Genomic DNA, 13,068 nt, shown 5'->3' with positions numbered 1-13,068 from the left:
GTTTTGGTGAAAGGATCGAGATGGACTTAGCAATTTTAGGCAGTATTGCGGAATATCAAAGTGAGCCTAAAAATTGCTAAGATGACAGTGGTCTTACGTATACTAATAAAGCAACAAGTAATTATGTAGGCAAGCACAAGTAATACAAATAAGTATGGAGAGATAAGTAACCATAAGTACGGATTTAGGGTTAGGAATAACCACAACTTCGAGAGATGAGGATCTATGCCGATGTTCATTTCCTTGGAGGGAAGCTACATCACCGTTTAGATAGGTGGATGTTACCATGAAGGCACACTAACACCATGAAGGGTCACCCTATTCTCTCCTTGAGACAACACCATGAAGGAGTTTCTCAACCACCACTAGTTGACCTTGGTGTGGTGTCCAAACCCTCACAATTTTTTTGAGGGTACTCACAATCGTTGATTCCTCATCAAAGAACCCATATCACCTAGGAGTCTCCAACCTCCAAGAGTAAAAAGAACAATGGAGAAAAGCTCAAGACTTGCTCAATTCACAAATTTATTTGGTCAAGGGTAGAGGAAGGAGTGGATCTATCACTTGATTGGAGAACTTCTCACAAATACTCTCAAATGCCTTTGGGATCTAGGGTTTGGTGTATGAGTATGTGATAGAGCGAAATATGTGTTCTAGGGTTAGCTAAAAGTGAATGGTCAACCTTATCTTGAGGTAGGAGAAGGCTATACATATATAGTGGTAGTGATAATATGGCCATTGTGGAGTAAGTGACTCGCACTGGCCAGACATCCGGGCCATGTGCTGGACATTTGGCGTGAAGGTAATAACACACAGAAGAACAAATCCAGAGAGGAACGAAGTGGAGCCGGACATCCGACCCACCTGAGAAGGCTTGGACATCTGGCATGTGCCCGAGCATCCGACGTATGAGTCAATTAGGACAACACGGTACTAGTGTATGTGGCTCGGATTTCCAACGCTTTGCCCGGATATCTGGGGGCCCGTACATCCGACATTGTGTCAAACATCCGGCCCATATCAGGTGGAAACACATTCTCTATGGATAGTAGGAGGGTCAGACATCCGGGGCAACGCCCGAACATTCGACGACTATTGAATGCCCGGATATCCGACACACTGGACGAACATCCGACCATCACAAAAGAGCCACTCTTTGCTGTTAATAGTGGGTGTAGTTTTAGAAGAGGCAAGGAGTTTGAATTTGACTTGGGCATGTCTTATAATAAGCCTATCGGTCCCCTCTTAATAGTGTGGGATCCCTATACTCATGAACAAAAGAAAACAAGATCCGTAAACCTCTTTGTTCCTTCCTTCTCAAGTCATATTAATTACACGTGTTCATGATCCACGCCTATTGTCATTTGTGGACTAATATGTGAGAATTGTTTTGACCGAATACTGTAAGGGCAGAACCCCCCACAACCATAAAGCTTTATTGAACCGAAGGTTACGATATTTACATGGTTACCTCAGGTAACCGAAAATAGAAGAGAACAAGCTTAGGGACCTAACCTAATATAGATGCTACATTCAGGGGGGCAAAAAAGAAACCCATTTCAGCAAATCTTCCTTAAACTTAGGTTTTATCTTGTGTGCCAGAAGTGTCATATCAGTTATAAATCCCGATTTCCAGACAACAAATCTAGGCTGGACATTCTGAAAAATCTTTGCATTTCCCACAAGACAAATATTCCAACAAGCCATGAAGACCACCTCAGAGAAAAAGGCTCTTGAAAAGATTTTTTTTGCATGGGATGTTGCAATGGCCATATCATTACTATAGCCCCAATCAACTTGCAAGTAGTTCCATACTGTGCTGCTAAAAAGGCAAGAAAAGAATAGATGATCCCTATCTTCTCTGACTTGGGCATGGCATATCGTACAGTTAAATCCATCCTCCATATGCCAATGTCTCCTATCAACCATGCCCTTGGTGTTCAGTCTGTCCATGATGAGCATCCAAGCAAAGACCTTGATCTTCAAGGTAAAACAACTAGCCCAAATCCAATTTAGCAAAGTATTAAACGATAGATCTCTGTGCATATAGCAATAAAAGTACTTTGGTGTATAAGGCTTATTTGTTCCCATCCAAGAGCTTGGAGTGAAGACAACTCCACAAAGGCATGTTGAGAAAGAGGCAGATTGAGATTTACTTGACAAACACCATTAGTCCTCTACATGTACATTGTCATCAACATCAAAACATGATATAAGGGCATGATTGCACTTTCAATCTCCCCCTTTTTGTTTGTTGATGACAATCATGCATGTAGTATAAAAGATATTGCAGTGTATTTCATGAAAGTACACGTCATATGAAAATTTTGACGGAGCCCCCCTTAATGCGTGCAACTTTGGATTAGCAATATTTAATGCACCTATGTTATTTGCACATGGGAGAGTGTATGAAACATAAGCAAGACGTAGGCAACCCATGAACACAAGCTCTTATGATACAGAGATATGATAGCATATAAGATAGTACTTGAGATACATCATACCATAATCTCAGAGTTAAAGTCTTACAACCCAATACGCATAGCACAAATACATGGTTTACCGATAGCAAACGAAATATATGGTTCACATGATAACATATCAAACATAGATACTACTTCTCCCCCTTTGTCAGTAACACACAAAAGAGGCAAAGAACCAACTACACGGAGGGGAATCACTCCTAGCGGATGTCATCATTGTTGACCACTCCATCAAAGAACTCAGTGTACTCGTCACGGGACGGAATCCCGAAGGAAGATGTAGATGGTGCAAGCGGGAGAGGATCAATGTCGCTCACCGGATTGCCACGAGAATGGAGACGCTTCTTGAGTTGATTCTTGGAGAGGATTAGGCACTTTTGGACATCATGATTCTGTGGACAGTTGAACGTGATAGACTTCATGACGGCAGACAAGGCTTTCCCCATGTTGGAGGCAAGGCGGCAAAAGTGCTCCTTCTGAGAGGAAGGAGCAGTAGAAGCCCTCTGGGACTAAGCAGGAGCCTTGCCCTGGGCTGTAGGTGTCCGCCTAGACTCAGAAGGAGTAGAGGGCTAGACAGGGGAACCTTGTACATATGAGGAGAAGGCTTCCACTTGGGATGCATAACTGTCTTGGCAACCATAAAGGGAGCAGTGTTGTCAATCAACGCATGAATAAATGGAGAGTAAGGAAATTGACGTGTCTGCTAGAAGCTTGTCAAGCAAATCTCATGCCCAATGTAGTCTATCGTTTCAACTGGCTCCATGGGATGAGTGTGCATGTGCACCATGAGGTCAATGCAATAGCTGCAAGCCCGTGAGCGATCTCCCTTCTTTGGGTAAAGAGTGCAAAACACACACTAATAGAGAATATAGTAGGGAGACCGAAAGATAGAGACCTCATTAGGTGGATATTTGAGTTCCTCATCTATGAGCTGAATCGCAGGTTTGAGAAGTGGAAGACAAGGGCCAATCTTCATGTGTGCATGATATGGATGCTCTCCATGAATCCGATGACCAACACCAGAAAGGCCTAAAATCCGTACAAACCGGTTATAAGAGATACTCATCTAAAGATCATCAGTCATCCATGTGAGAGTGTTTTCTGTCACAAAGTAGCAGGTGGCGTAGAACTGAATAATGGCACCTTCATTCCAGTCACACTGGAAGGTCATGGTCGGACCAAGATCCATGTTATTAATGATATTGATAGTGTCATGAGGGAAATGAATAGGATTGGTGCGGAAAAAAGGCAGCTCCCAATAGGAATGAGGTGCTAGGCCACACATACGGACCATGCTCGCATAGAGATTCCGCTACATGCGAGTGTGATACTAATGGTCTTCAGCATGAGAAGCCATCTCAAACTGATTGATGTCAAACTAGAACTCAAGATACGGGATAGTCCCCACAGTCTTGGAGTCATGAACACAGGACCACCGACACGCAGGTCAGTAGAAATGGGACGACCATGAGTCACCGACAGCGAGAGCCCCAGACTTGAGGGAGAGGTGCCTCCAGACCCCGTCGGGTGCCCAACATAGACTGACCAACCGGACGCCTGGGAAAAAAAGATTTGCCTTCTTCCACAACATAGTCCTCGCCATCCATATTATAGGAATAATATGGTCGAGACTGACGGCTGCAACTAGGCCCGGTAGAGGTCGTTTTGGTGGCCGGCTTCTTATTAGGACTGACATTCTCCTCAGAATCGATGGAGCCTTGACAACGTGTGACTGGAAATGATAGGAGGAGAGGACATCAATGAGAGGTAGATATGTAGGAAATAGCCATGGGACACATAACATACACCAAATGAAAATGTTGACAATTAATCCAAGAGCATAGGGCAAGCCCAGTGTTAGGGAAAAATGCCAACATGACCAAAGTGAATTGCATATCCAAGGTCATAGAGTGGAATGGCAATGTGGATGAGGATGATATGCAAGTGTGTAGCAAAAACTAAGATACACAAGTAAACCTAGAAAAGTATGAAACTCGTTCCGAATCGAGGAACAAAGATGGTGCGTACCATGGGACGGCTGTCCCTCGATGGGACCCTTGCTAGCATTCTTGGTCCCATCCATCATGGACACCGGAGACTCACGGAGCACCCAACATCAAGGATTGCTTCACCCAGGAGAAGCGGACCCCCACCCCACAAATGAAGTGGATAATGAGATATATCACGGGAAGGAGGTCATGGAGCAGGTAGATCGGTGGCCGGAAGAAATAAGGCGATCAGGGCAGCGGCGGAGGACGAGAGCTGGTGCCGGCGGCTCAGAGAGTTGGGGGGACTGCCCCATGCCCCCCATAGATCCAGGTTTTATATGAGCCCGACGGTACGGACATCCGGGCTAAGTCCCGGACATCCAGTGCAGGAAAGGGACGATACGATGCTCTGTGGTAATGGGATGGCCGGATATCCAATAGGGTGTGTCAGAAATCCTGGGCGTGGGAAGCTTGCAACAAACGGTCGTGCCAGATGTCTGATGGGGGTGCTGGATGTCCAGAGTGTGGGATGCGCAGCTTTTGATCTCTATTAACATGACATGACGGATATCCAGCGTGAGTGCCACATGTACGGCAGGTGAAGTTCTAAAGAGAGGCTATCTAGTGATTCCGCCAAGGAGGGTTAAAACAGATTCATAGATAAAGATATAAATCACATGGAGAGGGAATCATGCGACTTAAACATAATGTAGACTTGCTCGAGCTTGCAAGATGATAAGGATCAAAGCTACCATGTGTGAGCATAAGTTATTTGGCACCGCAAAGATTTGAACCTTTGGCCTAATATCACTACTGAATCATTTGAAGTACTATAGTTTTAATAAGTATAGTGACTTTGAGAGTGTTTGTTTTATTTGTGAATCACATATAGACAAGAAGATTCATTAGTTTAATTTCTCCCCCCTAAATATATGCCCACATCTAGACAAGACATGAAGTAAGTGTATACATAGGTACATCATATCATACGACAATGTTAGCTAGCTCCAAGATACCAAGTTCACGCCTTAGTTTGCAAAACCGAGCTTCATCCAACTATTTATGAAGATGTCTACAAGTTGTAGCTCCCTACCAACATGTGTAATATCAATATCCCCTTTTGGCACATGATCTCAAATTAAATGATCGTGAATGTCAATATGCTTGGTGCGAGGGTGTTGGACGAGGTTGTTGGTGATCTTGATTGCACTTTCATTGTCACATCAAAGAGGTACCTTCTTATAGGTAATTCCATAGTCTTCCAAGGTTTGCGTCATCCATAACAACTGGGTGTAACAACTTCCGACAGCGATGTATTCTGCTTCGATGCTGGAAAGAGACACATAATTTTGTTTCTTTGAATACCAACTTACCAATGATCGTCCAAGAAACTGGCATGCACCGGAGGTGGACTTCTGATCGACCTCGTCGCAAGCCCAATCGGCATGCGAGTACCCAATGAGATCAAACTTAGCATCCTTGGGGTACCATAGCCCTAACGTTGGGGTGTGAACAAGGTATCTAAGAATGTGCTTAAATGCCAAGTGGCAACTCTCCTTAGGAGAGGCTTGATATCATGCACATATGCCTAGCCTTAACATAATATCCAGTCTAGATGCACAAAGTTAAAGCAGTGAACCAATCATGGAGCGACAAGTAGATGTTTCAAAGGGAGTACCATTTTCATCGGCATTAACAACTTTGGTTGTCATGGGTGTCTTGCAAGGCTTGGCATGCGCTATTCCAAACTTCTCAAGAATGTCCTTGGTGTACTTGGCTTGTGAGAGAATAATCCCTTCTTGATATTGTTCAATTTGAAAGCCAAGGAAGAACTTTGAGTTTGCATTGACTAACATCTCAAAATTCTTGTTCATAGAGGCCACAAACTTCTTTCAAAGATGAATATTAGGAGAACAAAAAATGATGTCATTTACATAGATTTGTCATAGTATCAAATCACCTATCTCCCTCTTATTAAAAAGGGTGGGATCAATTAGAACTGTCACAAAACCATCATCAATTTAAAACTTCTTAAAATGATCATACCAAGCACGATGTGCTTATTTGAGGCCATACAAAGCCTTATTAAGTTTATAGACATAGTCTTTGTGATCAGTATCAACGAACCCAGGTGGTTGTGATACATATACTTCTTCTTGTAGAGGACCATTAACAATTTTCACATCCATTTGGTGTAATGTAAAGCCATTGAAACTGGCATTAGAAAGTAAGATGTGAATAGATTCAAGATATGCAACGGGAGCAAAGGTCTCATCAAAGACCGAACCTTCAACTTGTGAGTACCCTTGGGCTACTAACCTTGACTTATATAGAATGATGGTACCATGCTCATATTGCTTGTTCTTGAGTACCCATTTTATTCCAATGACATTGTGCTTTTTGGTTGGCCTTTTAACTAAAGTCCACATGTTGTTGCTCTCAAAACTATTCAACTCTTCTTTCATGTCCATAAGCCAATCGACATCCAGTAATGCTTCTTGGATCCTAAGAGGCTCAGTACTAGACACGAACGAAAAGTGAGAACAAAAGTTTGTCAAATGTTTACGAGTGAATCTACCTTCCAATAGGCCGGTGAGAATTTTTTCAATGTCGAAGCAACCGGACACTCGAGGCATGATGAAGGTTAATGTTTCACTTGGTTCAACTTCATTTCCATCATCAACATCTTCAACGTATGGGTCGTTAATGTATGGTGGAAGTTCTTCTTCTTCATGCATCATTTGTTGATGTTCACCATCATCATAAGGTCCGTCATCATCACTATGTGGATGTTCTTCTTCTTGTGCTTGTTCCTGTAATTGATGTTGATCTTGTTCATGCGTAGAGTCTTGTTCTTGTTCTTGGATTATGGGCTCCTTTTGAGAGATGGGATCTTGTGGTGATGTTGGTGTAGAAGTAGTTTGAGTATGAGTGGTGCTTGTGTCTGCATCTCCACCTTCATGAGGAATATGTTACATTGGAAGGAGAGCACCTACACCCATGGTCAAAATATCTAATGAAGAGTCTTCATCACTGATAACCCACAAGTATATGGGATCGCGATAGTTTTCGAGGGTAGAGTATTCAACCCAAATTTATAGATTCGACACAAGGGGAGCCAAAGAATATTTTCAGGTATTAGCAGATGAGTTGTTAATTCAAGCACACTTGGAGATTTAGTATCTATAGTATAGTGATCACTAGCATAGTAATATGATAGTTTTCATAGCAGTGGTAAGAGTAGCAGCAGTAACAGTAACAATGATAGCAGTTCTGTAGTAGTTGTAATAGTAGTAGCAATAGTAGTAAATTAGCAAGCACAATATGAGGAAAACTCGTAGGCACTATATCAGTGATATAGCAAGATAATACTCGTCATATAACAGTCACAGCATAGGGCGACATAGAACTAGCTCCCGTTCATCTATATAATGTAGGCATGTATTCCATAAATAGTCATACGTGCTTATGGAAAAGAACTTGCATGACATATTTTGTCCTACCCTCCCGTGTCAGCAGGGTCCGTAAAGAAACTAAGGGATATTAAGGCCCCCATTTAATAGAGAACCGAAACAAAACATTAACCCATTTAATGGAATCCTCATACTACAATAATCACGGGAGAGAATCCCAATTATTGTCACTTTGGGGTATGCGGATCCTAACATGTAGTAGGTGCATATAACTTGCAATATCGGATGATGAACATAGATATAATGATGAAAACATAAACGGTTCAGATCTGAAATCATGGCACTCGGGCCCTAGTGACAAGCATTAAGCATAGCAAAGTCATATCAACATCTATCTCCGAACATAGTGCATACTAGGGATCAAGCCCTAACAAAACTAACTGGATTACACGATGAATCTCATCCATCTCTTCACTGGCTAGCAAGCCTATGAAGGGATTACTCACTCCAGGTGGAGAGCATCATGGAATTGGTGATGAACGAGGGTTGGTGATGATGAAGACCAAAGATTCCCCTCCTAGAGCCTCAAACGGACTCCAGATTAGGCCTCCCGATGAAGAACGGGAGGTGCCGGCGGCTCCGTACCATGAAACGCGATGAAACTTCCTCTCTGATTTTTCTCTCCAAAAATAGGATTTTATACCGCTGGAATTAGGGTTAGCGGAGCCACGTGGCCCCACTAGACACCACCATGCCAAAAGGGCCTCGAGCGCCCTCATGTCTAGTGGGCGTTTGTGTCCTCCCCTTTGGTGGGTCTTGGTTCTAGTATTTTTCATTTATTCCACAGAAAATCTACAAAAAGTTTCGTTCCATTCCGAGAACTTTTATTTCTGCACAAAAACAACACCATGGTAGTTCTGCTGAAACGGTGTTAGTCTCGGTTAGTTTCATTCAAATCATGCAAATTAGAGTCCAAAACAAGAGCAAAAGCTTAACCCATTGCTTGCCCTCAAGCAATTTAGTTGACAAACTAAAAGTAATAAAGAAAACCTTTACCAAATCTTTTGTTCTTGTTTACATATACATGCTTAGAGGGCACCCAAGTTTCCAGAATAAATCATGGCTAATCATATCAACAATAACCCTTAAAAACTATGTTAGCTCATATCAATGTCATAATCAGCTAGCGAGCAGTAATAAGATAACTCGAAAGCCAACACTTGGTCAAAAAAATCATGATATAATGTGACAACAATGGTATCTCGCTAGCCCTTTTTGAGACCACAAAACATAAAAGCAGAGCACCTCCAAAGTTCATGTAGTGACTAGACATTGTAATTCATGGTAAAAGAGATCTAGTCATGCTGTAGACAACGACTAACTAGACACAAAGCATGAGGATGTTAGAAGTGCTCTCAGGTCTGGTGCTTATTTGAGAAGGTGATGACGCAAAGTAAAAATAAAATAAAATGAAAGTAAAGAGAAAGTCCCTTCACAGAGGGAAGCAGGGATTTGAAGTGGTGCTAAAGCTCAAGAGTGAAAATAGGAGATAAATTATTTTGGGAGGTGCACCCTCCCTATCAACGTTAGGACCAAGAGTTATCGATTTCTTCCATCTTTAAACAAATTAGTGGTGGTTCCCAAGCGGTAAAAGTAAAGGTTTGCTCCCCCTCCACCAACAAACACACTCCATGGCTAGCCAAATCCACGGGTGCCGTCCATACCAACAACAATCCAGGGGGAGTTTTGTTTAATTATTTGCGATTTATGATTCGTGATTGGGAGTCCCTTTTTACCAGCCCCTCTCGTGCAAGGATGAGTGAATTAACACACATCATGAGAATAACCCGCTTAGCATGAAAGATACTGACTGCCCATGTCTCTAGCGGTCAAGGCAAAAAAACATATGTTCATTTGAAATATTAGAGGTGGCACATGCAAATTTAATTGGAACAACAGGGTAATACCGCATATAGGTAGGTATGGTGGACTCAACTGGAATAACTTTTTTTCAAGGATTTTGATGCACAAGCAGTATTCTCGCTTAGTACAAGCGAAGGCTAGCAAATAGGTTGGGAAGCGGCTAGCTGGACAGCGAAGACGGTCATGAACATGCTTTATGAATAATTATAGTTGCATACTAGCATGAGTAGGATATAAACACCATGAACATTAATATTGTGGAGGCCATGTTGGTTTTGATTCAACTACATGCGTGAACATGTGCCAAGTAAGGCCACTTGAACATTCAGAGGAGGATACCATATCATCATACTACATCACAACCATTTTAATGCATGTTGACATCCAAGATAAAGCATTATCCACTCCTATCTACTTAACCATGGCATGAAGAACTATAGTCTCTAATTGTCATTGCAAACATGTTTGGTCATAATATGTTGAATCATGGTTACTGGTCTAAACATATTTACAAAAACAAAAACAAGTTGAGTTCATACCCGCTTTTCTCTGCCGTTGTCACTTCATCAAATATCGACATTATTGCCTTTCACTTGCACGACCGAACGATATGAAAATAATAATAGTGCAAGAGTGTCGTGGACTAAGTTGGAATCTGCAAAGTTTCGTTCAAAAGGAGAAGACAAAGTAATATGGGCTCTTTATTAGATCAATAATAATGCATATGGATTCCACTCAATGTTTTAATCATGGTCTTCCCCTTGGGTATAACTCAAAGGAGGGAAAAGAAATTTAGAGAAACTCATATGGGTAAAACTAAATAGTTTGGAGTTTTTATTTTTCCTATAAGAAAGCAAATTAAAGAAGGGAAAACTAAAATGTGAAAAACTATTTACACGGGAAAGCTCCCAATAAGTACAAGAAGAAAAGAGAAATCTTTTTGGGGTTTCTTTTAATATTACAACTAAATTGTGCTAGAAAGAAAAACCGAAAAGAAGTGAGAAATATTTTTAGATTTTCTGCAAGTTTTTCAAACACACAAGGAGAAAGCAAGAAAATAAATCTAACAAGGATAATACAGTGCAAGAATGTGAACACCGACAACTTGAATGTGTAAGCATGAATATAAAGTGAGTGGAAACACGTACTCCCTCAAGATTAGATTTTTGGCCTAGCTTGGTAATCACCACCCACAATAGCCATCCGGCCTCATTTCAATGTGTTTTGGCGGTGGCACCAGAGAGTCACACTCCCGGGGATCCTGCTCGGCCGCTACTTGGGCGTTCCGGTAGGCAATAATGTCCTCACACATGATCATGTATCCGTCCCTGGCAATACAATCAAACAAAGTAGGTGCAGACAACGGGATAAAATCTCGGGTAACCTCACTAAAAACTAAGTTATATGGGAGGTTATCCAAGGAATCGTCACTATCAATAAATTGATGAGCAACCATAGACTGGTGATCTAGATAAGCTTGTGGTAAAAGATAGTCATCAAGACAAAAAGGGATGTTAATGTGTTTCGCTAAGCGAGTGGCATAAATACCACCGTGGATTTTACCCTTAGATTTGTTATTGTGTAAATGTCGAGAAATAATAGCTTGCAAATTAAAGGTGTGATCATTATGGAGTGCTCGGCGCAAAATGCCAAGTTCAGGAGCGCTAAGGATACTACCCTTACCCCTAGCAGTTAAACACTTCATGATAAATAAAGCAAAGTAGTGCACTGAAGGAAACTATAGGCTCGAGGCTGTGGCTTTCTACATGCCTCTCGTCTCACCGACTGTTAAGGTGAGAAGGAAATCCTCAAACTTAACCGATTTGGGTTCTCTTAACTCCCCGTGAGAGGGAATTAAACATATCTCACAGAATTTAGTAAGCGGTATTTGGCGGGTTTCAGCATATAGTTTAAACTGCACTGAAGGTGGATCATGCCTATTTAGGAAATATAAATTTTGAACAAAGGAATTAGTGAGGGTATGGTATTGGTCACACTCATCTGCGCTGAAGTTGGTCAACCGAACATTTGCCACGAATTGCGCAAACTCATGGTGGAATCCGACTTGTTCCATGAAAAGCGTGGGTGGCCATTCTCACGGCCGGACCTCCGCCAATTGCGGGGTGGTGAGTCCAGCAACAAATGATTCACCAAGAACCCCCTTGGCATTCTTCTTGGGTGAACTCCTCCTAAGGAGGTTCATTTTTTCAAGAACAAAATTCTGAATTTTTTGGGGTCACAAACTAAGGTTAACAAAACTTCACAAGAATGATAGCCACTACTCATTGGGATGCCTAGAGCCTAAAACTAGCATTCAAACTACTTGAAAATTCAAGAATTCAACATGCAAGCTCATCTACAACAGCACCTAGAGTAGCTAATTACTTCTAAGATAAACCCTTAAAGCAAAAACTAATTAGACGAGTGGCAGAGTTACATACCAAGGAGCAATCCCCGAGAACAGTTTCAGAAAAGGAGTTTCGAGCAAAGGGATCAAAATCCACGGGTTTGAGAGTGTCGGCCTTCTGGAAATGGGGGTCCCCAGACCTTCCAGCGTGCGACCCAGGGTTGGCCCACTTCATCGACCAAAAACCAACAGGCCCGGCACCACTCAAGGCAAGGCCCTCGCGAGGGCCCGAGCCTCGCGAGGGAGAGCAACACCAAGACCCGCATGGGGCCTCCTCAGGACCCCTTCGGAGCGGCGAAGATTCCGAGGCAAGACCCGACCAATGGAGTCAATGATGATGCAGGGAAAGGACAGGCGAGCAGCGGAATATAGGATGGTGCAGTTTCCCCTTTCGCGCAAAGGAGAGAAGGACATATGCGGATTCCCAAGGCATCTTCCAAAAGGTTTCCATTCTGGTGCAATAAGGCCACCGCCGCCCTCCAGCAGGACAGACGTTATCCCTGGACCCGTCCCTACTGCGCTGACAACCACTTTGCACGCAGGATTACTTTTGGACAGGGGAAGCACGTTCCCATGTTCCCCTTTAAAATTGGTCGTTGTGGGATCCCTTCCCGCCCATGCGATAAGAGAAGAGGACCCGGGCCGCCGCTATATATAGAAGATAGGTTGCTTCATAGAGGGGATGGAGTCCATCCGTTCACACACAAACACCACACAAAGGCCACCAGGCCTCCGGAGGCCCTCGAACACTGTACTAGTTCATCCGCCAACCTCCACGAGAGGCAATCCACCAAAGCAGGACTAGGGTATTACGCTTCTCAGCGGCCCGAACTTGGGTAAACTGTCGGGTTTTG

The sequence above is a fragment of the Hordeum vulgare genome, chromosome 3H (assembly GCF_904849725.1).
Source record: "Hordeum vulgare subsp. vulgare chromosome 3H, MorexV3_pseudomolecules_assembly, whole genome shotgun sequence".
NCBI lineage: Eukaryota > Viridiplantae > Streptophyta > Magnoliopsida > Poales > Poaceae > Hordeum > Hordeum vulgare.
The sequence above is the reverse complement of the archived record's forward strand: the minus strand, read 5'-3'. Positions refer to the sequence as shown.